The following is a 22,901-nucleotide window of genomic DNA, read 5'->3' on the forward strand; positions in this document are numbered from 1 at the left end:
GAAAAGAAGAGAAGTGAAAAGCAAAGGAGAAAAGGAAAGATATACCCATTTGAATGCAGAGTTCCAAAGAATAGCAAGGAGGGATAAGAAAGCCTTCCTCAGCGATCAATGCAAAGAAATAGAGGAAAACAATAGAATGGGAAAGACTAGAGATCTCTTCAAGAAAATTAGAGATACCAAGGGAACATTTTATGCAAAGATGGGCTCGATAAAGGACAGAAATGGGATGGACCTAACAGAAGCAGAAGACATTAAGAAGAGGTGGCAAGAATACACAGAAAAACTGTACAAGAAAGATCTTCATGACCCAGATAATCACAATGGTGTGATCACTTACCTAGATCCACTCACCTAGAGCCAGACATCCTAAGTCAAGTGGGCCTTGGGAAGCATCACTATGAAGAAAGCTAGTGGAAGAGATGGAATTCCAACTGAGCTATTTTAAATCCTAAAAGATGATGCTGTGAAAGTGCTGCACTCAATATGCCAGCTAATTTGGAAAACTCAGCAGTGGCCACAGGACTGGAAAAGGTCAGTTTTCATTCTAATCCCAAAGAAAGGCAATGCCAAAGAATGTTCAAACTACTGCCCAACTGCACTCATTTCACACTCTAGTAAAGTAATGCTCAAAATTCTCCAAGCCAGGCTTCAACAATACGTGAACCGTACCAGATGTTCAAGCTGGTTTTAGAAAAGGCAGGAGAAACACAGATCAAATTACCAACATCTGCTGGATCATTGAAAAAGCAAGAGTTCCAGAAAAACATCTATTTCTGCTTTATTGACTATGCCATAGCCTTTGACTGTGTGGATCACAGTAAACTATGGAAAATTCTTCAAGAGATAGGAATACCAGACCACCTGACCAGCCTCTTGAGAAATCTGTATGCACATCAGGAAGCAACAGTTAGAACTGGACATGGAACAAAAGACTGGTTCCAAATAGGAAAAGGAGTATGTCAAGGCTGTATATTGTCACCCTGCTTATTTAACTTATATGCAAAGTACATCATGAGAAACGCTGGGCTGGATGAAGCACAAGCTGGAATCAAGATTGCCGGGAGAAATATCAATAACCTCAGATATGCAGATGACACCACCCTTAATGGCAGAAAGTGAAGAGGAACTAAAAAGCCTCTTGATGAAAGTGAAAGAGGAGAGTGAAAAAGTTGGCTTAAAGCTCAACATTCAGAAAACTAAGATCATGGCATCTGGTCCCATCACTTCATGGGAAATAGATGGGGAAACAGTGGAAACAGTGTCAGACTTTATTTTTTTGGGCTCCAAAATCACTGCAGATGGTGATTGTAGCCATGAAATTAAAAGACGCTTACTCCTTGGAAGGAAAGTTATGACCAACCTAGATAGCATATTAAAAAGCAGAGATATTACTTTGCCAACAAAGGTCCGTCTAGTCAAGGCTATGGTTTTTCCTGTGGTCATGTATGGATGTGAGAGTTGGACTATAAAGAAGGCTGAGCGCAGAAGAATTGATGCTTTTGAACTGTGGTGTTGGAGAAGACTCTTGAGAGTCCCTTGGACTGCAAGGAGATCCAACCAGTCCATTCTGAAGGAGATCAGTCCTGAATGTTCATGGGAAGGACTGATGTTGAAGCTGAAACTTTAATACTTTGGCCACCTGATGAGAAGAACTGACTCATTGGAAAAGACCCTGATGCTGGGAAAGATTGAAGGCAGGAGGAGAAGGCAATGACAGAGGATGAGATGGTTGGATGGCATCACTGACTCAATGGGCATGAGTTTGAGAAAACTCTGGGAGTTGGTGATGGACAGGGAGGCCTGGTGTGCTGCAGTCCTTGGGGTCGCAAAGAGTTGGACACGACTGGGCGACTGAGCTGAGGTGATTGAAATAATCATGGAAATTTTTACCTCTTCTGAAATCATGCAAAATATGTGAAACACTGAGACTCTCTGGCCTTAGGCTTTTTCAAACATCTGTGGACCCTGCATGCAGGAGGCTTATTTTGAGAGGTGATCCCAAGGAATGGAAGTGGCAGAGAGGAAAGTTCCAGAGATGAAAGGCAGAGACACCAATCCAGGGGTAGTTTGTCAAGCTGGGTCACTACAGCAGGCAGCTGCAGTTTGGTCCTACCCACGACCCTTGGAGGAGGCATGTGAAATATGCTTCATCGTTGTCCACCCAAGGAATATGTTAGAGGAGTTTTCATCCTCCAGTTCTTGTTCCCTGGGGCAAGGGTCACCTCATGGGATATCATCTCCTTTTCCGGTTTGTGCCTGTGTCAAAGGTGGGTGTCCCATTCGGCAGCAGAAACAGAAAGATTCTGGGGTAGAAGGTAAGAGAGATGAGTTGCCATTGAGGATCCACGGCTGTGTGCAGCTGGTTGGCTGGAGTGCACCGGTGGTCATGGAGGACGGAGATGGGGCACAAGAAGTATCTGATCTCGACTTCTTGACACCAAATGCGGTTATTATTAAGAGTGGTGGAAATGCAGAGACTGGATTTGCATCTGCTACTGCTGCTACTGCTGCCAAGTCGCTTTAGTCATGTCCGACTCCGTGCGACCCCATAGACGGCAGCCCACCAGGCTCTGCCGTCCGTGGGATTCTCCAGGCAAGAACACTGGAGTGGGTTGCCATTTCCTTCTCCAATGCATAAAAGTGAAAAGTGAAAGTGAAGTCGCTCAGTCATGTCTGACTTTTCGCGACCCCATGGACTGCAGCCAACTCCATCCATGGGGTTTTCCAGGCAAGAGTACTGGAGTGGGTTGCCATTGCCTTCTCCGGGATTTGCATCAGATGGGGGTAAATGCTATTTCTAGCATACTGTTTGTTTTGATTTACAAATACTTACTAATCTAAGAAGATAAGACCTGGAAATCTTGCCATGCATTGCCACGTGTGTGGAATACAGTGACTCTTTAGTTTTAACTGACACACTTTGGTTTAGTTTCCCCTCAACAGTCTTTCAGAAGTACCACCTCCTTTGCCACTAACTAGGGGCCGAGGAGGTGAGACTGTCCAAAGGAAATTATCAGGACTTTGGTGGTCCAGTGGTTAAAACTCATCTTCCAGTGCAGGGGGTTGTGGGAGCTAAGATTCCCACATACCTCCTGGCCAAAAACCAAAACATAAAATGGAAACAATATTGCAACAAATGCAATAAAGACTTTAAAAATGATCCGTGCCAAAAAAAAGAAAAAAACAGAAACAAAAACACACAACTTTAAAAAAAACTGTTTAAAAAAAGAACACTGTCTTCACTTCAGCCTCCCCATACTACCAGCTGATGAGTATGATCAAAGAAGGCCATATCCACAGTGATGTTTGAAATTTTCTTATTCTTTGACATCCTGGAGCTTTTTAATTGTTGCTTAGTTCCTAAGCTGCATCTGACTCTTTGTGATCCTGTGGACTGTGGCATGCTAGGCTCCTCTGTCCATGGGATTTCCCAGGCAAGAATACTGGAGTGGGTTGTCATTTCCTTCCCCAGGGGATTGGGTGAGGGGTAGAACATTTAGTCCTGAAGTGGGAACCCTAGCTACTGTGAAAGAGAAGAACTAGAATAATTTTTGCTCAGGTTCTCAGGCAGATCAGCTTTAGGAAAAAACACCAGTGGAAGTTGAGTATAGGGAAACTGATTTCCTTATAACTGTCCATAACTGTGTATACCTTAGAAAGTCTGTCTGAAAGGGGATTCTCTCACCTTCATTGAATACTTGAGGTATGAGACATCATCACCTGCTTTGCTGTTACTCCCTGCCACCTGAATAAAACCCTATGGCTGGGACCTCCCTAGTGGTCCAATAGTCAAGAATCTGCTTTCTAATGCAGGGAATGTGGATTTGATCTCTAGTTGGGGAACTAGAATCTCACATACTACAGGGCAACTAAGCCCCTGCACCACTACTGAGCCTGCATTCTAAAGCATGTGCTCCATAAGAAGAGATCCCACGTGGCACGATGAAGACCCAAAACAGTCAAAAAACCAAACAAGCCCTCCACCCAACCAAACTCTGTGGCCAGTCCCTAGGGGGATGTAGTTCACTGCTGGCAGTGAGCTCTCATGGGGAGCCAGGCTGGGGAGAGGACTTCTGAAATGTGAGGTTATTTTCTTGGCAAATCTCAGTGTTCTGGAATTAGTGAGTGAATGAGGGCAGATATCCTCGTCTTCATGCTCAACAGGATGGCATTTGGATTCTTGCTCAGATTCCTTCTTGGAACTTGTTTCTTAAACAATCACAGGAGGTTATTCACCAAAGTCAATGAAACTGAAATGTTCTTTGTCAGCAGGAGGATATGACTAGATGTGCTCTCATTATATCCATTGGAAGCATTTCCCCTGATCTTCGAAATATATTATTACATTTCGGATGACATTAAGAGATAAGTCTTTAGTCACGGAATTCTAGTAGGAGGGAAAAAAGAGTAGTTTGGGTTATTTTCTTTATTATTGTTGTTAAAATGTGAATCATGCCCTTCAGTTTGATGAATTCTCATTGATGCTTCAATGGAAGGGGAAGATGAAATAACATAAATGATAGCTATAATTAATTTTATACTAAGCTTCCTTGATGAAATTAATATTGTCAGATGGAAATGTAATTTAAGCAAAATATGCTTATATGCTCATGTAAGCTGAGTTACACATTTGGACTTTAAGAAAAAAATCACTCTTGCATTTCATAGAACCGCTTACAAAATGATTTAGCTTAATTGTTTGTACAGCTTTCTAGACATTATAGCTCTTTAAAGGCAATAAGGGCACATGAGATGAAAGGGTGAAAGACAAAGGGTCATTTTAAATATGCTTCTATTATTCTGAAAAAAAAAAAAAAATGCAGGACACTTCTAATTCCCAAACCTAGGTTTTAGCATATATGTTAGTGTACTCTGGCTGCAGTTTTATATTCATCAAAAAAGGAAACATTCTGGCAATTTAAAACAATTCAGATCTAAACTGAAATAAATTATATTGGTTTGTTAAGTAAGCTTCAAAACATATTGACCTAAAAGGTCAGCAAATTTTAGTGAAAAATATACAAGTCAATATCCATCACATGCCTGAATTCTTTGTTTTTATGTGACATTTCAAGCAATTTTCGTAACCGGTCAGGAAAGAGTACAAAATAACAAACACCAAGACAGTTCACTGATTTCAGATAAAATCTTCCATGATCTCAAAAACAAATACTCATAAGCGTCATAAACTGACATTGATTATTGTTCTGAACAATAACAACAAAAACAACATCTGCAACCTGTTTCTTAATATGAAACCAAACATTATGTAACATGTGAAAATTTGAAATATCAATTGCTATTTCTTCCTTAAAGAGTCTACTCCCTGTAGACAGTCAATACAATATTTATTTAATTAGCTGATTACCAGAGTTAAAGGACTCAGACACAGGAACACAGACACCCCAGTTGATAATATGGTAGAGAGGTGGTTTACTGGTCAAGGCAGCATTTTTCTCAACACTCACATAGAGGAATACATGATAGTGATCTCTCTTCTTCCTCCAGAATAAATTAAAGCTATATAGCTCTGTTAAAGATGTGGCATATTTATGAGAATGTAAGGACCTCATGGATGAGGTTGCTAAAGTCTTTGTGATAAATGTCTGGCTGTCAGTCTTGCTTCCACCACTATACTGTGCTTAACCCCCAAATACAGCAGTTACTAGATTTATCAAGCAGCACTTGGTCCGTGGCCATATAGCACTTGGTGGCCATATAAAGTTAAAGTTAGTTAAGTTGCTCAGTCGTGTCCAATTCTTTGGGACCCCATGGACTGTAGCCCACCAGGCTCCTCTGTCCATGGGATTCTCCAGGCAAGAATACTGGAGTGGGTTGCCATTTCCTTCTCCAGGGGATCTTCCCGACCCAGGGATCGAACCCAGGTCTCCCACATTGCAGGCAGACGCTTTAACCTCTGAGCCACCAGGTGGCCATATAGGCTGGCTGTAAAATCTCAGGCAGCTAGAGACAGTAGGAGGAGGGAAAGAAACTAGCATTTATTGAGTGTCTCCCTTGGATGGGAACAGGGCTTTCCTGATAGCTCAGTTGGTAAAGAATCTGCATGCAATGTGGGGGACCCCGGTTCCATTCCTGGGTCAGGAAGATTCCCTGGAGAAGGGATAGGACACCCACTCCAGTATTCTTGGGCTTCCCTTGTGGCTCAGCTGGTAAAGTATCTGCCTGCAACATGGGAAACCTGGGTTTGATCCCTGAGTTGGGAAGATCCCCTGGAGAAGGGAACAGCTACCCAGTTTTGGCCTGGAGAATCCAAGGGGGTCACAAAGAGTTGTACAGGACCGAGAGACTTTCACTTCACTTGTATGGGAGACACCATGTGGCGACTTTCCATGTGTGGCCTTACATTGCTCTTTCAATCACCCTAAGAAATGGATATTATTTCCATTTTACACATGAAGAAAATAAAGCTCAGACAGATTATACTTTGGAAAAGTAGTGAAATTAAAAATTTTGACACAGATTTTGTGTTATCTTGCTGATTATTTCTTGCATTTGTGGTTGTAAGGGTTTAACTTCTATATTGTCACCAATTCTTGTCTTCTAACCTTGCGGGATCTCTCCAATTCATGGTGTTCCAAACCACATTCATTTTTTTTCCTTTTAAAATCTGCTTCTCTTGTATTCTGTGGTCTTGTCTCATCTTGTATCTCTCTTCTATCCCAAGATAGAAATCTTACCCCCCAACCTATCTCTCTTGTCCATCTGTGTCTTGGATAAAGCAACTAGGTGAAAGCTTATTGTAATCTGAAAAGATTTAGCAATCAAAAATCATGTTGAATACCGAAGTATTTTAAGTAATTTTGTGTTGACACCTATCCCATAAACTCAACGAGCTGTAATGTAGCTCACCAGAGGCCTTGTTACCCAGGAGGGCCATCTTTGTAGCCAAGCCTCTGGGTGGCACCCCAAGCTTTGAGGCATTTAGAAAAAGACAACCCAAATTCATTAAAGAAGTTGAGTGGCCTGAGGCAAACCTGCGTGCATGTGTGCTAAGTCGCTTTAGTTGTGTCTGACTCTGCAACCATTTGGACTGCAGACCACCGGGCTCCTCTGTCCATGGGATTTCCCAGACAAGAATACTGGAGTGGGTAGCCATTCCCTTCTCCAGGGGATCTTCCCGACCCAGGGATTGAACTCGTTTGGCAGGCAGATTGTTTACTGCTGAGCCACCGAGGAAGCCCCATCCAGAAACCTAGTGGGTTTTAACTTTCCAATCTCTCCAACTAGGAGGAGGCCGGAAGGGCATCCAAGAAGGCCAATCGGCAGTGCCTTCCGCACTGCAGTGAACAGCTTCACAGGTATCTTTATACATCTTTGCCTGAAGTACATGTGTAGAATATGCTTTATATATAAAAGTATGTTTAAACATATTTCACTGGGACTTGTCATTACAATTTTTTTTTTCTTAGAGCTTGTTCTTTATTAGTTTGTGTGGATTTAAAACATTATTTTGTTGAACAGTGCCTGGCATGTGTATATAGAGTGTATCTAATTTTTGTTGGAACTAAAACAGCTGCATTCAGTGACATTGTGTAACAGTGACATTCAGCTACATTTTGGTGCACGTGTGGGTGATTTTGCAGTACAGACTCATAGAATTCAAAAGCTCTTCATATTTAAAGTTTGTTTAGATATTGTTAAATTGCAACGGCAAAAATATGGTACCAACATATCTTCGTATAAGTAATTTTGGAGGTTCTTGGTTAGATCATACCTTTGCCAGTACCAGATATTTAGTTTCTGTGACTCTAAAGATTAAAAAATAATAAGTTAGTATTTAATTTGAACTTTTGAATTACAAGTGAAGTTGTCCTTTTTGTGTTTCCTGGATATTTGTAGTTCTGTAAATTGCTTTTTCATTTTCTTTGCCTTTTAAAAAAATCAAGTCATCTTTCTATTCCTTGAATGAAATTTTGCATATTATAAATAATAATTCTTTGTCTAATGTTGATTTCAAATATTTCTCATAGCCTGTCACTTATCTTGAAACTTTCTTCTATGATATCGTCTCTTAAATATTGTACCAAAAGATATTTTTATACCATCACATCTATCCATCTTTTTCTTTCTGCATTTTGAATAGTATTAGGCAGGACTTGCATATCCCAAGATCATTAAAATATCCACCCCTATTTTTTTTTTTGTACATATGTTGCAATAAACCTATCAAACTCAGGGCTAAGGGCACCATCCTCCACAAAACTGCCCTCACTTCAGGTGCAGATTTGGGGGTCTCCAGGTCCACCCTCACTTCTGACCAACTAACTACAAATTCAGAGGTTCCCATGATTTCCCTCAGGTTTGATAATTCAGTAGAAAGACTCACATAACATATGGAAAGGGCTATACTTCCAATTATAGTTTTGTTACAGTAAAAAGCTGTGAATTAGAACCTGCCAAAACAAGAGATATGTAGGTGAAATCTGGAAGAGGTCCAAAGACAAAGCTTCTGGATGGTATGCTATGATCCAGGACAACAATCAGCATACTGTCAACCAGGAAAGTTCAACCAAGCCCTAGTACTCAAAGCTTTTATTGGGGTTTCATTATGTAGGCATGACTGACTAAACACTGACCATGTGGTTGAGGGCAATTTCTAACCCCTTCTCCCTTGGAGAGATCAGGTTGATATCATACGTTTGACACCCAACACTTAATCATTTGGTTGGTCTTTCTGATGTGGCCAGTCCCCATCTTGAGTTATTTACTTAGCATAAACTATCCACCATGAGTTACCTTGTTAGCATAATCTCTCAGGTGTGGTCTGAGGGGCTCATGAGGAATAACAGGGATACTCCAATCACTGAGAAAATTCTAAGGGCTTCAAGGTTACCTCCCAGGAGCTGAGGCAAAGACCTCTCTTTGGGTAAAGTATGTTCTTTACTAAGTGTGTGCATGCTAAGTCATTTCAGTCATGTCAGAATCTTTGCAACTCTATGGACTGTAGCCTGCCAGGCTCCTCTGTCCATGGGGATTCTCCAGGCAAGAGTACTGGAGTGGATTGCCATTTTCTCCTCCAGGGGATCTTTCTGACTCAGGGATTGAACCTGCATCTTTTACGTCTCCTGCATTGGCAGGTGGATTCTTTATAATCATTAGCACCACCTGAGAAGCCCTATTCTTTACTACACAGATATTTTATAATTAAAAAAATTAATTAAAAATTTTTGGAATTATATTTTTATGACTGGCACCTTCCTGTCTGGTCCCATACAATTTCCATAAACTGATCACATCAAAAAAATATATATATATACACACACACACACATACATAGTGTGTTAATCATTCAGTTGTGTCCTACTCTTTGGAGAAGGCAATGGCACCCCACTCCAGTACTCTTGCCTGGAAAATCCCATGGATGGAGGAGCCTGGTGGGCTGCAGTCCATGGGGTTGCTAGGAGTCAGACACGACTGAACGACTTCACTTTCACTTTTCACTTTCCTGCATTGGAGAAGGAAATGGCAACCCACTCCAGTGTTCTTGCCTGGAGAATCCCAGGGGCAGGAGAGCCTGGTGGGCTGACGTCTATGGGGTCACACAGAGTCGGACACGACTGAAGTGACTTAGCAGCAGCAGCAGCAGTCCTACTCTTTGGGACCCCATGGATTATAGCCTGCTAGGTACCTCTGTCCATGGACTTCTCCAGCAAGAATACTGGAGTGGGTTTCCATTCCCTTCTCCAGGGGATCTTCCAGACCCAGGGATCGAACCCAGGTCTCCTGCAATGCAGGCAGATTCTTTATCATCTGAGCCACCAAGGAATTCAACTTTTCCAAATGAGTAGCTAGTTGTCTCAATATCACTTGAGTATTATACCCTTCCAGTAATTTTGAATACTATCTTTATCATATTCTATATTTTCATATATATATGGCTTTGTTTCTGGATATCTATTCTGGTTCATTTATATTTTTCTACATCTCTTCCAATATTGTCTATTCAAATTACAACTTTACAGTATTTTTTTCATAGTAAGCTTTGAAAGAGTCGGACACGACTGAGCGACTGAACTGAACTGAACTGAAGCTTTGAAAGCTAGTGGGTCAAATTCCACTTATTGTTCTTTTTCCAAGATATCTTGGCTTTTCTTATACATTTTCTTTTCCAGAAAAATTTTAAAATTTTGTCAGATGCCACAAATAAATCTTAAGGGAATTTTAACTGAGATTTTATTGACTTTATGAATTGCTTTAAGGAAGTTTGTATCATTAGAATTTGGAAATTTCTCACTTACTGTACTTAAAAAAATATCCTCCAGTAAAGTTTTAATTCCTGTCTATATTTCTCACATGCTTTAAAGATAAATTCTAGGCATGTTGCTTCTTTGTATGCAATTGTGAAAGGATTATTTTTCTGTTCCTGTTTCTGATTATTATCTTCATATAGGAAAACCCTGGGTTTATATCGTAAATCTAGTACATTATTACATTACATTATATTTATTAGTTCTAGTAGTTGCTCAATTATTTAAGATATTTTTAGACAGATAATCATATCATCTGCATAATGATACTATTGTCACTCTATGAATAAATATTGGAATGTGAAGGTACAGCAAGTAATGTGGATTAGAAGTATGATTAATGAAGTATTATTAGCAGGTGCCATTATTCAGCTCATAATTTTAATGTGAATGATTCTAATATTTAACTTTTGAGTAACACATTTGTGATATAATTCTATATTTTATCCTTTGTCAGTTTTAGTAAGGTGCTTCTAATTCTAGCAAATGGTAAGTTTTAATCAGGACTAAATACTTAATTTACAAAGTGTTTTTGGGATTTAGCAAGGTCATTTTATGTAGTTTCATTTGTAATATGTTATTATAGTGAATGACATGAATACATTTCCTTACATTAAATCATTTTTCTATTCTGTGGTTAAACATAGTTGACTCATAAATAGTGCTCTTTAATGAATGGCAGAAGTTAATTTGCTAAAGTTTTAGTTAGGATTTTCATAAGTTATTTTGATCAGGATTTTTTGGTATTTTCGTTCACCTGGAATGGGCATCAGAATTATACTATCCTCACAAAGTGAGGTTGGATAACTTCCTGTGGTTTTCTATGCTTTAAATCAATTTAAATAATATAAGGATTATGTTTTTTTTTAATTGATAGAAGTGACTGGTAAAGCTACCCAAGACTTAAGTATTTTGTAAGAATAGAAATTGAGGGAGCACTCTCTTGTGTCTCTTCTTATAAGGACACTAATCCTATTGGATCAGGACCCCCACCCTAACTTCATTTAACTTTGATTATTTCCTTAGGGGTCTCATCCCCAAATATAGCTGCGCTGGAAGTTGGAGCCTCAAGGTATGAATTGTGCGAGGACACAAGCATTCAATCCGTATCAGTTATCTATGGCCATGTGTCAAATCAGGTTCACTGATTGTCCATGTTATAAAGTTTTATTGGAACCCAAGAATGCTCATTTGTTTATGTATTATTCTGGCTACTTTCACACTACGATGGCAAAATTGAGTATCTGCAACAGAAACCTTACAAACCACAAAGTGTTGAGTATTTACTAGCTGGTCCTATACCGAAAAAAATTTGCTGAATCCTGCACTTAGCTTGGCACATGCCTTACTTCTTCTGAGACTAAACTGATTATTCTTCTGAAGCCCTGTGGTATTTATTTTCTGACCTAGGCATTCAACTCTCCTAATTCATTATCATGTGGGCTTCCCTGGTGACTCAGTGGTAAAGAATCCACCTGCCAACACAGGAAATGCAGGTTCGATCCCTGAGCTGGGAAGATCCCCTGGAGGAGGAAATGGCAACCCACTCCAGTATTCTTGCCTGGGAAATCCCATGGACAGAGGACCCTTGTGGGCTGCAGTCCAAGGGGTAGCAAAGAGCTGGATACAACTGAGCGACTAGCATACTGAGTATATTAGGTGTGCACTCACGCCCTCAGAATTGCATGTGCAAGGGCATGCACGAGATACATTTGATGGACTAAGTTGCCCTGGTTCTTTCTGGAGAAGCTACTCTGCTCACAGCCTCTGGTTGGAGCAGCCCCAGCCAACACCTGCCACTTTCCTCATCCATTCCCATTGTGGCTAACTAAACCAGGGAGGGGCTGTCAGCCCAGACTAACTGATCCTGTGGCTGTCCACAGGCCAGTCAGATTCCCTCCTGAGAACTGGAGGAAGACAAAGAGAGAATGTTGTTGATTGTTTCTGAACCTTGGAGCTTTGAGTTTATGTTGACTCAGGGACTAAGGGCCCCCATATGGGGCCTCTACAAGGATGGGAAACCTGCTTGGAAGAGAGAAAAATGAAGATGCTAAGACACGTTGAAGAAATAATAATGGTGCTGAGAGATGGTAAAGAAGGTGCAGCGATACCATGAGAGAAAGAGACAGAAATGAAAAAGACCGGTAAGAAGAGAAGACTTCCCAGAAAAATTAAGACTCACCCTTGTGCCTCATATTTCAGTTCTCATCTCCTGTCCCCATAAGTCACATATTTGACTCTGGTACCAATCTCAAATAACAAGTATCAACTCTGCCCTCTAGAAGCTCATAATATTGGGCTGACCAAAAAGTTTGTTCAGGTTTTTCTATACAATGTAACAGAAAAAAGCTGAACAAATTTTTTTGGCCAATGTGATAGAAATGAAACAGCAAACAGATGAATTGTTGTTTGTTGTTCAGTCATCAAGTTGTGTATAACTCTTCACGATCCCATGGACTGCAGCATGCCAGGCTTCCCTGTCCCTCACCATCTTTTGGAATTTTCCCAAGTTCATATCCATTGAGTTGGTGATGCCATCCAAACATCTCATCTTCTGTCACCCTCTTCTCCTCCTGCCTTCAGTCTTTCCCAGAATCAGGGTCTTTTCCAATGAGTCTGCTGTTCGCATCGGGTGGCCAAAGTATTGGAGCTTCATCTTCAGCATCAGTCCTTCCAAAGAGTATTCAGGGTTGATTTCCTTTAAGATTGACTGGTTTGATCTCCTTGCTTTTCAAGTTGAGGCCTTAAATGCAGAACAGTAAGTACAGATATGGCATAACAATACATTGGACATAATATTCTATTTTACTTGCAGCCTTTAGAAAGTGTGAGATTTTCTCGCGTTCTGCAGATAAGCTCCTCTTACTTTGTGATCCAGCATCGGAGAATTTATGTTCAGTGTAACGAGAAGAGCCTCGACTACAATATGTCAACTAACCGGAGACATTTTCAGAAGCTTGGCAGAACAGACTCATCAAGAATCCAGATCCCCAGAGAGTAGACTCAGAGTTCATAGTGACCCTGTTCATTTGGAGGAGAGATTGGAAACAGACTTGAATGATAGTGTTCATATGGAGGAGAAATAAGAGACGACCTTTCAAAACAACGAGAAGCCAAGAACCAGGCTATGCGAAATATGGCAGAAAAGGCATTAATGGTGGAATAGAAGCTGGATCTGGGTCAATCAAAAAGTGGGGTGGTCAAAAAGTAAAATTAGTTCCGTGTTAAACACAAGCAGAGGATACTGACATTGGAGAAAACATTTCTTTTGTACTTAACACTGTCAAATTCAAACCAATAAAATGTAGTCCGGTGCATATTTGCTTATGGCAGCCTTCTTAAAAAAATATGATTTCTGTTTTTCAGTCTTACAGGCTAAATGTGGCAACATTCAGATTAGCTTCCACATAAAGAAGACTTCAAGCATTTCATGTAGAAGCTTAAATACAAATAAAACATTGTAACAGTTTGGAAAAAATATTCTACTAATTTTTAAACTTACCTTCAGTTCTTTCTTGTTTTTCATGACAGACAAGACGACTCTGGAGATGGAGCTGGGTTCAGAATTTGGCTGCATTCTCACCTGCTGGAAACCCGTGGATGAGACATTTAGCAACTTTGATTCTTAGTTTCTTCCTGTTCTTTTTTAAACTTTGTGTTTTATATTGGAGTATAGCTGATTAACAGTATTGTGATAGTTTCAGGTGCACAGCAAGGGACTCAGCTGTAGGTACACATGTATCCATTCTCCCCCAAACTCCCCTCCCATCCAGGCTGTCACATAACATCCAGCAGAGTTCCCTGTGCTATACAGTAGGTCCTTGTTGGTTATCCATTTTAAATACAGCAGCGTGTACATGTCCATCCCAAACTCCCTAACTGTCCTTCACCCCCATCCTTGATTCTCAGTTTCTTGATTTGAAAACTCAGGGATAATCACCGCCCTGCAAGACTGCTGCTTTCAACCAGGCTTGAGAGATTCCATTTGCCAAAGTTACTGCCTGCCATACCTTACTCTTTGGCTCACTTTCCTCATCTCTGGGAGCCTTTTTGTGCTTTAGAGTTTGTGATCACCTGGGGAGAGATTGTTACTTACAAAAGTACTTCAGAGTTTGTGGTTGAAATATACAAAATGAAATGTTAAAGGAACCGGGAGAAAAATACGCACTGTGGTGGTAAAACTTGATAAGCTCACCATGTGTTCTGGGACAGATCTCCTAACCTCTTTGGGCTCCAGTTTCTTTGGATTTTAGCTTCCCAGGTAGCTCTAGTGGTAAAGAATCTGCCTGCCAATGCAGGGAGCATTAGAGACACAGGTTTGATCCCTGGGTTGGGAAGATCCCCTGGAGGAGGGCATGACAACTCTCTGCAGTATTCTTGCCTGCAGAATCCCATTGACAGAGGAGACTGGTGGGCTACAGTCCATAAGCTGGGGGTATTGGGGAGAGAGGGGTGCAAAACAAGATATTGTTTGAGATGGTTTCTTTTTTTAACTTATTTTTTAATTTTTTGATATGGTTTCTAACATCACTACCAGGTCTAACAGTTGATGATTCTTTAGAGAAGAATGCTCTTAGGACCAAGAGCATGTTTAATTTTTCCTTGACACTGAGGACTCTTGCAGAAAAGAACAATGGCCAGCTTTAATATATTTCCCCTGAGGAATGAATTAGGGGAAACAGACTGAACAAAACCACTTTTGATTTAGGTTAGAGATAAGGAAGAATTTCCAGACTGTGGGAATTGTTTGTTGTTGTGAATTAACCAGGGAGGTTGGGACATTCCAGCAGGATGGATTCCTTTCTTTTTTTTTGCTTAGTGCATGCTCATTTTAATACGTTTTCACAGAATAAGATGATACTCTGCATAATGTTTTGTGAACTGTTTTATATTAACGAAGTCTAAACGATATCCATGTCAACAGATATATTTGGTAACTGACATATGACATTTGATTCTTCTATGTTTTTATCTAAGTTGTATACATAATAAGAAAACAAACACATGTAAGTCTGCCAACAGACATAAAAAATGCTTGGGGCATTACCAATAATACTGACATTAGTTATATGTTCATACACAATTCCTCTCCTTAATTTTTCTAGCAGGATGGATTTCTATCTCTTCCTGGGGGGCATAGGATTCTGGATGTGAAGACTAGGTTTCCAGGGACAGTGGGGGAAATATGGGGTGGAGAGACAGATGAAGAAATTAATGACCTTTCTCTGCCAGCTGACTTGTAGTCCTGAGCTTCATGAGTTAATGCTCTTTGGACTGTAGGGCAAGCTTGGTGATGATCAGTGAGAGTCATCAAAATTCTCAAGGTGCTTTGTACTGGGGCTCAACTAAACAATTAAGGAAGGGATTGATTAGCACACAAGGGTTTCCCATGTGGCTCAGTGGGAAAGAACCAGCCTGCCAATGCAGGAGACCCAGGTTTGTCCCTGGGTGGAGAAGATCCCCTGGAGAAGGAAACAGCAGCCCACTCTAGTATTCTTGCTTGGGAAATCCCATGGACAGAGGAGCCTGTCAGGCTACAGTCCATGAGGTTGCAAAGAATCAGACACAACTTAGCAACTAAACAGCAATTAGCACACAGAAAAGAACAAGCCTAAGCATCATGATGGGGCTTCCCTGGTTGCTCAGTCAGTAAAGAATCCACCTGCAATGAACAAGACTGGGGTTCAATCCCCGGGTCAGGAAGATCCCCTGGAGAAGGCAATGGCAGCCCACTCCAGTATTCTTGCCCGAGAACTCCTAGGGACAGAGGAGCCTGGCAGGCTACAGTCCATGGGATCACATGAGTCGGATGTAATTTACCGACTAAACCACCACATCACCAAGTATCACAATAAGCAGTTCGTTGGTACCATTGAGGTTAAGAGGGTGCTAAAATTCTGGAGGATGGTAATATTCTAAAAGTGGTCAGTCTGGGGGCTAACCAAATGAAACATCCTCCTCCCCTCCAAGTTCCAGTGTAGAGCAAGTAGAGCATCTGGCGTGGTGACGCGACAGGCAGAACATCTCTGTGCTGACAGGGAGGGCCTGGAGATGCTGTGAGCATCACAGGTTGGGCTGCCAGCCCTTTGAGAAAGGAAGCCCCATCCCCTCGTGATGATGGCAATTTTGTCAGCTGTCTTTAGGCCAGATAACCACATTGATGTTGCTCTTCTGATCTTTGTTGATTATTTTATTTAAATTTTAATTCCTACTGTCTCTGAGTTCAGATTCTCTGTATTCAGCCTCATTGTCTGAACTTGAGGTTTTTTTTGCTATTGTTTGTATGTTTTTTGCAGGAGGGGATTTTTACAGAAAAGATTTCATCTCAGGAATTTTTCTACTTACCTACTGTGGTTTATTATTTTGTTTGCATTCATTTCCAGCCAACCTGATTTCTGCTTGAAAATACTGTCGCCCCACTAGGGGGCCACGAGTGCCATAGTCTGAGCCTGCTGTAGACTGCTTTCCCAGCAGAGTTCTAGAAAGTTAAGACTGACACACATTTTAGGAAGGAAAGAGCATGGCTCTGACCATACTGAGATGTAGGTCTTTTTGTTCTGATTTGGGAACAATTGTATGGTCAGAAAAAATAAGGAAAAAAAACCCTCAAGCTTGCGGTTTTAAATGTTGCTGGATACTTGAGAACCCTGTTTTCTTTAGGAAACAGAGAGGAAATGTCAGGCAAAGACAATTTGTTTAGGCAACGTATGGCCTTGTGAGACTGAGATAAGTTGCTCAGGGCTTTTTGGATTGGCTCATATGAATTTCTCCCTGTGTTTCAACTCATCTGATCCATTACTGACAGATCAAGTTTCCCAAAAATGATGCTGTCATTACATCATTGTGGCCTGTCTCAGGAATCACCAACAATTCACATTATCTGGACCCAAACGTCCAACTTTTCAGAGTAATAAGGACTCCTTTTAATCCAGACATATACATATAAAAGAACAGCCACGTGATATTTTTAAATACAACTCACTACAGTTTTTAATGAATTTGTATTTAAGTATTCACAACAGAATCAATGTATTTTAAAAAAATGGTACAAGTGGAAGAAAATATTTATTCCATCAGCTTATCATGATTGGCTCATCTTTGGATTCCTGAACCTTTTGAAATAACTCCAGGGTGTGCTATGAGCCTTGGGTCCCAAGTATGAGGCTAGTAGGCTACACTAAGCACTGTCAGGATATTTCCCCAGGCAGGTTCTCTGATTCCATCCACTCGTCTAGGCAGGAAGCCTTTCTGGGTGTGTTTGTACTCCTGTAATCCCTGGACCATTCTCCCCAACTTCTGTATTTCTAAACAGTCCCTTTTCATCGACACGTTCCTTGCAGCCCCGATATACTCCCATATCAGTTATTTATAATATCCTCCCTCATCCTAAATATCCTCCCCAATTGCTATCATCCAGGGCTCTGACTCCCTCTCTCAGGACCATGCTCCTCTCTAGGCCAATAGATGTTCATGTGTTGAATTCTCAAGCACACTTCAGTCTCCTAGTTCCAGCTCGACTTTAGTCACTCATTGTTTTGCACTTGTTATCTCCCATTATACGATTTAGATATTACAAATAATCCGTATAATATTTTTATAATAGGTGTAACATACAAGAACTGTGTTAATGACAGAAGCTGAAAATAAAGACTCTTAAGCAAACTAACAAAAAGCTTTCATGGTGATATCACTTGTAAGAGTAAGAAAATAAAATGAAATGGAGCTTTCTTGCTTTGTGGCTCCACCCTGTTCTCTACCTGGTGTCTGTGGGTAACTTTCTCTACATGCAGTTCCTACACCTTATGTTAATCTGTGCTGTTGCACTTTGTCTTTAGGAATCCAAAAAGGACCATTCTGGGAAAACAGAAACTGCTTACAATCTACCAATTATTATATATATATATATATTTTGATGTGAATCATTTTTAAAACCTTTATTGAGTTTGCTTCAACATTGCTTCTGTTTTATGCTCTGGTTTTTTGGCCTCGAGGCATGTGGTATCTTATCTCCCGAACCAGGGACTGAACATACGCCCCCCACCCACCCCCACCCCCACCCCACACACACTTCCTGCATTAGAAGGCGATGTCTTAACCACTGGGAGTGTTTTAACTTCCCTAGGCTACCAGGGAAGTCTCACACACTACTAATTATTAAAGAACAGCCTTTTCAATACTCAAAGTATATTTCTTATAATGTCATTTCATTTTGGTAAAAGAAAAACAACAAAAAAGTGATTGTCACTCGCATGCATGCTAAGTTGCTTTAGTCGTGTCCAGCTCTTTGTGACCCCATGGACTGTAGCCTGCCCATGGACTGTATAGCCTTCCAGTCTCCTCTGTCCATAGGATTCTTCAAGCAAGAATACTGCAGTGGGTTGCCATGCCCTCCTCCAGGGGATCTTCCTAATGCATGGATTGAACCCACATCTCTTGAGTCTCCTGCATTGGCAGGCAGGTTCTTTACCACTAGGGCCACCTGGGAAACCCCCATTGTCATGTAGGGGATGATAATAGGCAGGCTAAACACTCTCTCCTCGATTATGCTAAAAATGTCAAACATATGATTCCAGTTCTTTTGGGAATACTCTTAAATTGTGTCTACTGTCAAAGCAGAACGGATAGGAAAATCTTCTAAGCTGAAAGTATACTCCACAGGCCTGTTCAAACCAAATAGTCTAGAGAAATTACAACAAAATGCTGGTGAGATTTTGCCAGAAGTTGAATGTTACCTTATCGGTGAGCCACAAGCTATGAGCAATTTGAAAGATAAAGCAACTACCTACCCACTAAAATAAATATGTGATCTAAACACTAATCAAAAAATGTGGGAAAAAATATAGCTAGTCAATCTTGTATATATTGATACATTGAACTAAAGTTGAAATATATTGAACTATATATATATATTGAAATATATTGAACTAAAGTTGAAAAAAATTATTAAAATATAGTTGAATATTCCATCCACCTATGGGTTCAGGAGCTAGTCATGTACAGATGTGACAGTTGGACCATAAAGAAGGCTGAGCACCAAAGAATTGATGCTTTCAAATTGTGATGCTGGAGAAGGCTCTTGAGAGTCCCTTGGACTGCAAGGAGATCAAACCAGTCAATCTGAAAGGACTGATTAGTCCTGAATATTCATTGGAAGGCCTGATGCTGAAGCTGAAGCTTCAGTATTTGGCCACCTGATGTGAAGAGTTGACTGATTGGAAAAAAACCCTGATGCTGGGAAAGATTGAAGGCAGGAGGAGAAGGGGATGACAGAGGATGAGATGGTTGGATGCCATCATCGACTCAATGGACATGAGCTTGAGAAAGCTCCAGGAGATGGTGAAGGAAGGGAAACTTGGCTTGCTGCAGTCCATGGGGTCGCAAAGAGTCGGACATGACTTAGTGACTGAACAACAGCAATGGGTTCAGGGATGGATTTGAGGACCGGGTTAGGTCCATGAGAGTCACACCGGGGCTTTTGCTGGAGCCAGTGGAGAAGAGGAGTTTCGTACTGTCACTGTTGGCACTGCTCACTGGAGATTCCTGGGTCCTGGAGTTTCCTGGTTCCAACCTAGGTGGAGATCAGGCCGGACAGTGATGCACACACAGAATAAAGAGAGGAAAATGGAGAGATAGAGGGGAGAAATTGACCTTGTTAAGCCAGTTGAACTCTGATTTCTCCATTACACGAGGCAATGAATTCTCTTTGTGCTCAAGTGAATTTGAATTGTGCTTCTAGACAATAAGAAGGGTTCTAAGTTATACATTGTGTCTTATGATTTCAGCTCCTATTATAAAAATTTATAACATTTTTATTGGTATGCAAAATGTTCAGTTTTTCAAGAAGACAAAATGTAATGGCATATATTTAACTATGGATTCAAATGTAACTTTGAAAGAATGAAGTAGCTTCAATTTCTCCAACTGATTCTGGTGAGAGAATTCGCCTCTACCCTATTCTTAAGTGGCTTTCTGGTGTAAGAATTAATTGATTGATTTTCTCTGTTCCATTATGGGAACCGATAGATTGTAAGCGTCCTGAGGATAGAGACTGTATGTTTTCACCTTGGTACCTCTGCTGCTGCTTAGCCACTCAGTCATGTTTGACTCTTTGCAACTCTATGGACTATAGCCTGCCAGGCTCCTCTGCCCATGGGATTCACCAGGCAAGAACACTGGAGTGGTTAGCCATGCCCTCCTCCAGGGAATCTTCACAACACAGGGATTGAACCCAAGTCTCCTGCATTGCAGGCAGTTTCTTTACCACTAGGGAAGACCCTTATATCTCTAGTAACCACTAAAAATAATATTGATAATGCCTAACACTTGTTCAGTGTTTACCATGAATGCCAGAAATAGATTAATATGTTTTATGTATTTAATTCTCACAATAAACCTAGGAGAGGGGTACCATGGTATGCATGGAAAAATGTACCCATGTTTATAACTCATCAGTGGTGGAGCTGGGATACAGGCTCACAGTCTCTTAAACAGTGCTTTTTCTGACTTATAGTTGTGCTCAATAAATACTTGTCAAGTGAAAGAATAAATAGCTCTGACACTTCCATGGGAAACTTCTATGGTGCTCATTATACATTTGGGGAAACTGAGTCAGAATCAAGAGTAACTAAAGCCTGCATCTCTTAACTCCCACTGGGGCACTTCTTCCTTTATACAGTGCTTATCTTTGGGTCAAAACTAACTTAACTTACCTTTGGGTCAAAAATATAGGTGAGTATTTTAATTTTAAGTTCCAGGTAAGATTTTGGGTTTATCAGCATAATTAACATTTTCACAAAAGACCATCTTCTACATTTAAAACACTATTTTCTTATTTAATAAACAAAAAATAAAAATAACAATGAGAAAACCATGTAAAATACAAAAAGATCTAAGCATTTCCCCCAAAGAATGAAGAAGAGAATGAATATGGTTGCAGGGTGACCAGTTCTCCATAAATAAAGCAGGTAGTGGCATTACTTACCTTGCTATATATCAGGTTAATAACTTGAAAACAAGCTAAACTGAATATCAACTGTTTCTTTTATTTGCAATTTAGAAAGCCTAGAATAAGGGGCTCTGAGACAAAGATAGGCCATGTTCTCCATGAAAGGTTCCTGGAAACTGAAAAATAAGGTCTTTTAACATTTTGTGATATAACTGTTTTTCTTGGCTTAAGCGTAGGTTTTAAAAAATGGTGCTCATTGTTTTGCTTCTCGTTCTTTTATGCATGGACAACCGTGCTGATGATGCATTCAGTTTAAGAGAATTTTCCAATTGAAAAAGTGCTGTGGAGAAGTTTAAGCGCCATGAATCACCCAAACCTCATCTAAGTCTCGTGGAGGCAGAGGCTGTGAAAGGCAGTCACAGACGGAAGACGTATTGTCGCTGCGCTGCTTGATTCAACTAAATAGAAAAATATTTTGTAAAGACATGAGAATTTCAGGCATCTGGCAGAGTGGTAAGGATAAATGTCACATGCTGTCAGAAAGGCAAAACTGAGTGACCTGCCGCTCACCCTCACTCCTCCCCTCGTTAGTCACACAAGGGGGCAGAACTGGAATCCCAGTCTCATTTCTACATAAAACACAAACCCACAGTCTCTTATTTACACTTAGGAAAGCACTAGAAATGCAATCTGGCATTGTCCCCTCTAATTATCCCCTGATGGTTTTTGGACATTTAAATGATTTGATTAGGTGATAAGTCAATACATTTTTCCAGGGTGAAGAAAATAGATAGTTAATAATAATAATAATAGCACAAGCAGCAACAAATGCCTTCTGTTCAGCAGGCTTGGCTCTCTCTGTCCTCATCTGCCCAGAGAAGACCAAGAGCGTAGACAATAGACCTTTCCCATTTGCCCGCCCTGTAAACTGGTATTTAGCTCTGAGTAGACTGTACATCTTGCTCTTTCTTTATTGTTGTTGTTCATTGCTAAGTCATGTCCAGCTCTTTGCGACCCCATGGACTGCAGCATGCCAGGTTTCCCTGTCCTTCACCATTTCCCGAAGCTTGCTCAAACTCATGTTCATTGAATCGGTGATGCATCCAACCATCTCATCCTCATCGCCCCCTTCTCCTCCTGGCCTCAATCCTTCCCAGTATCAGGGTCTTTTCTAATGACTCATAACTAATATGTCTTAATTATTAAGACATAGTAAATGCATCTGATGCCTGGGTCCTCTTCTCAATTTTACTAGCCCTTAATCTTTCCTTTGAAAACATTATCATGAGGCTTTGAGGTCTTTCCCGTCTCATGTCTCTGAGTCCTATAGCTCCATCGAATGAGAATCCTCAGCCCAGGAAACTATCTAAATGGTGTGATGACCTCATGAGTCTGCATCTCTCAATGGAAAGTTATACAGTGGACAGTTTTTTTTGGATCTGTCCAATTTTTTCAGTATCCACTCTGTTCCCAGAAAAAAGAAAAATCTGGACAATGTAATCTGTCATGCATGTGACTCAGGGACAGATTTGCAGTCATTTTCTTTTATACCACACTCCCCCCACCCCCAACTCCTTAAGCACAGTGTCCAGGGGGATACTTTTGCAAAATGCCCAGTGCATTCTCCAGAATTTGGAAGGTATTTCTCTGAAGGTGTGTGTGTGTGTGTGTGTGTGTGTATTTGTGTG

This window comes from Bubalus bubalis, chromosome 22, assembly GCF_019923935.1.
Source record: "Bubalus bubalis isolate 160015118507 breed Murrah chromosome 22, NDDB_SH_1, whole genome shotgun sequence".
NCBI lineage: Eukaryota > Metazoa > Chordata > Mammalia > Artiodactyla > Bovidae > Bubalus > Bubalus bubalis.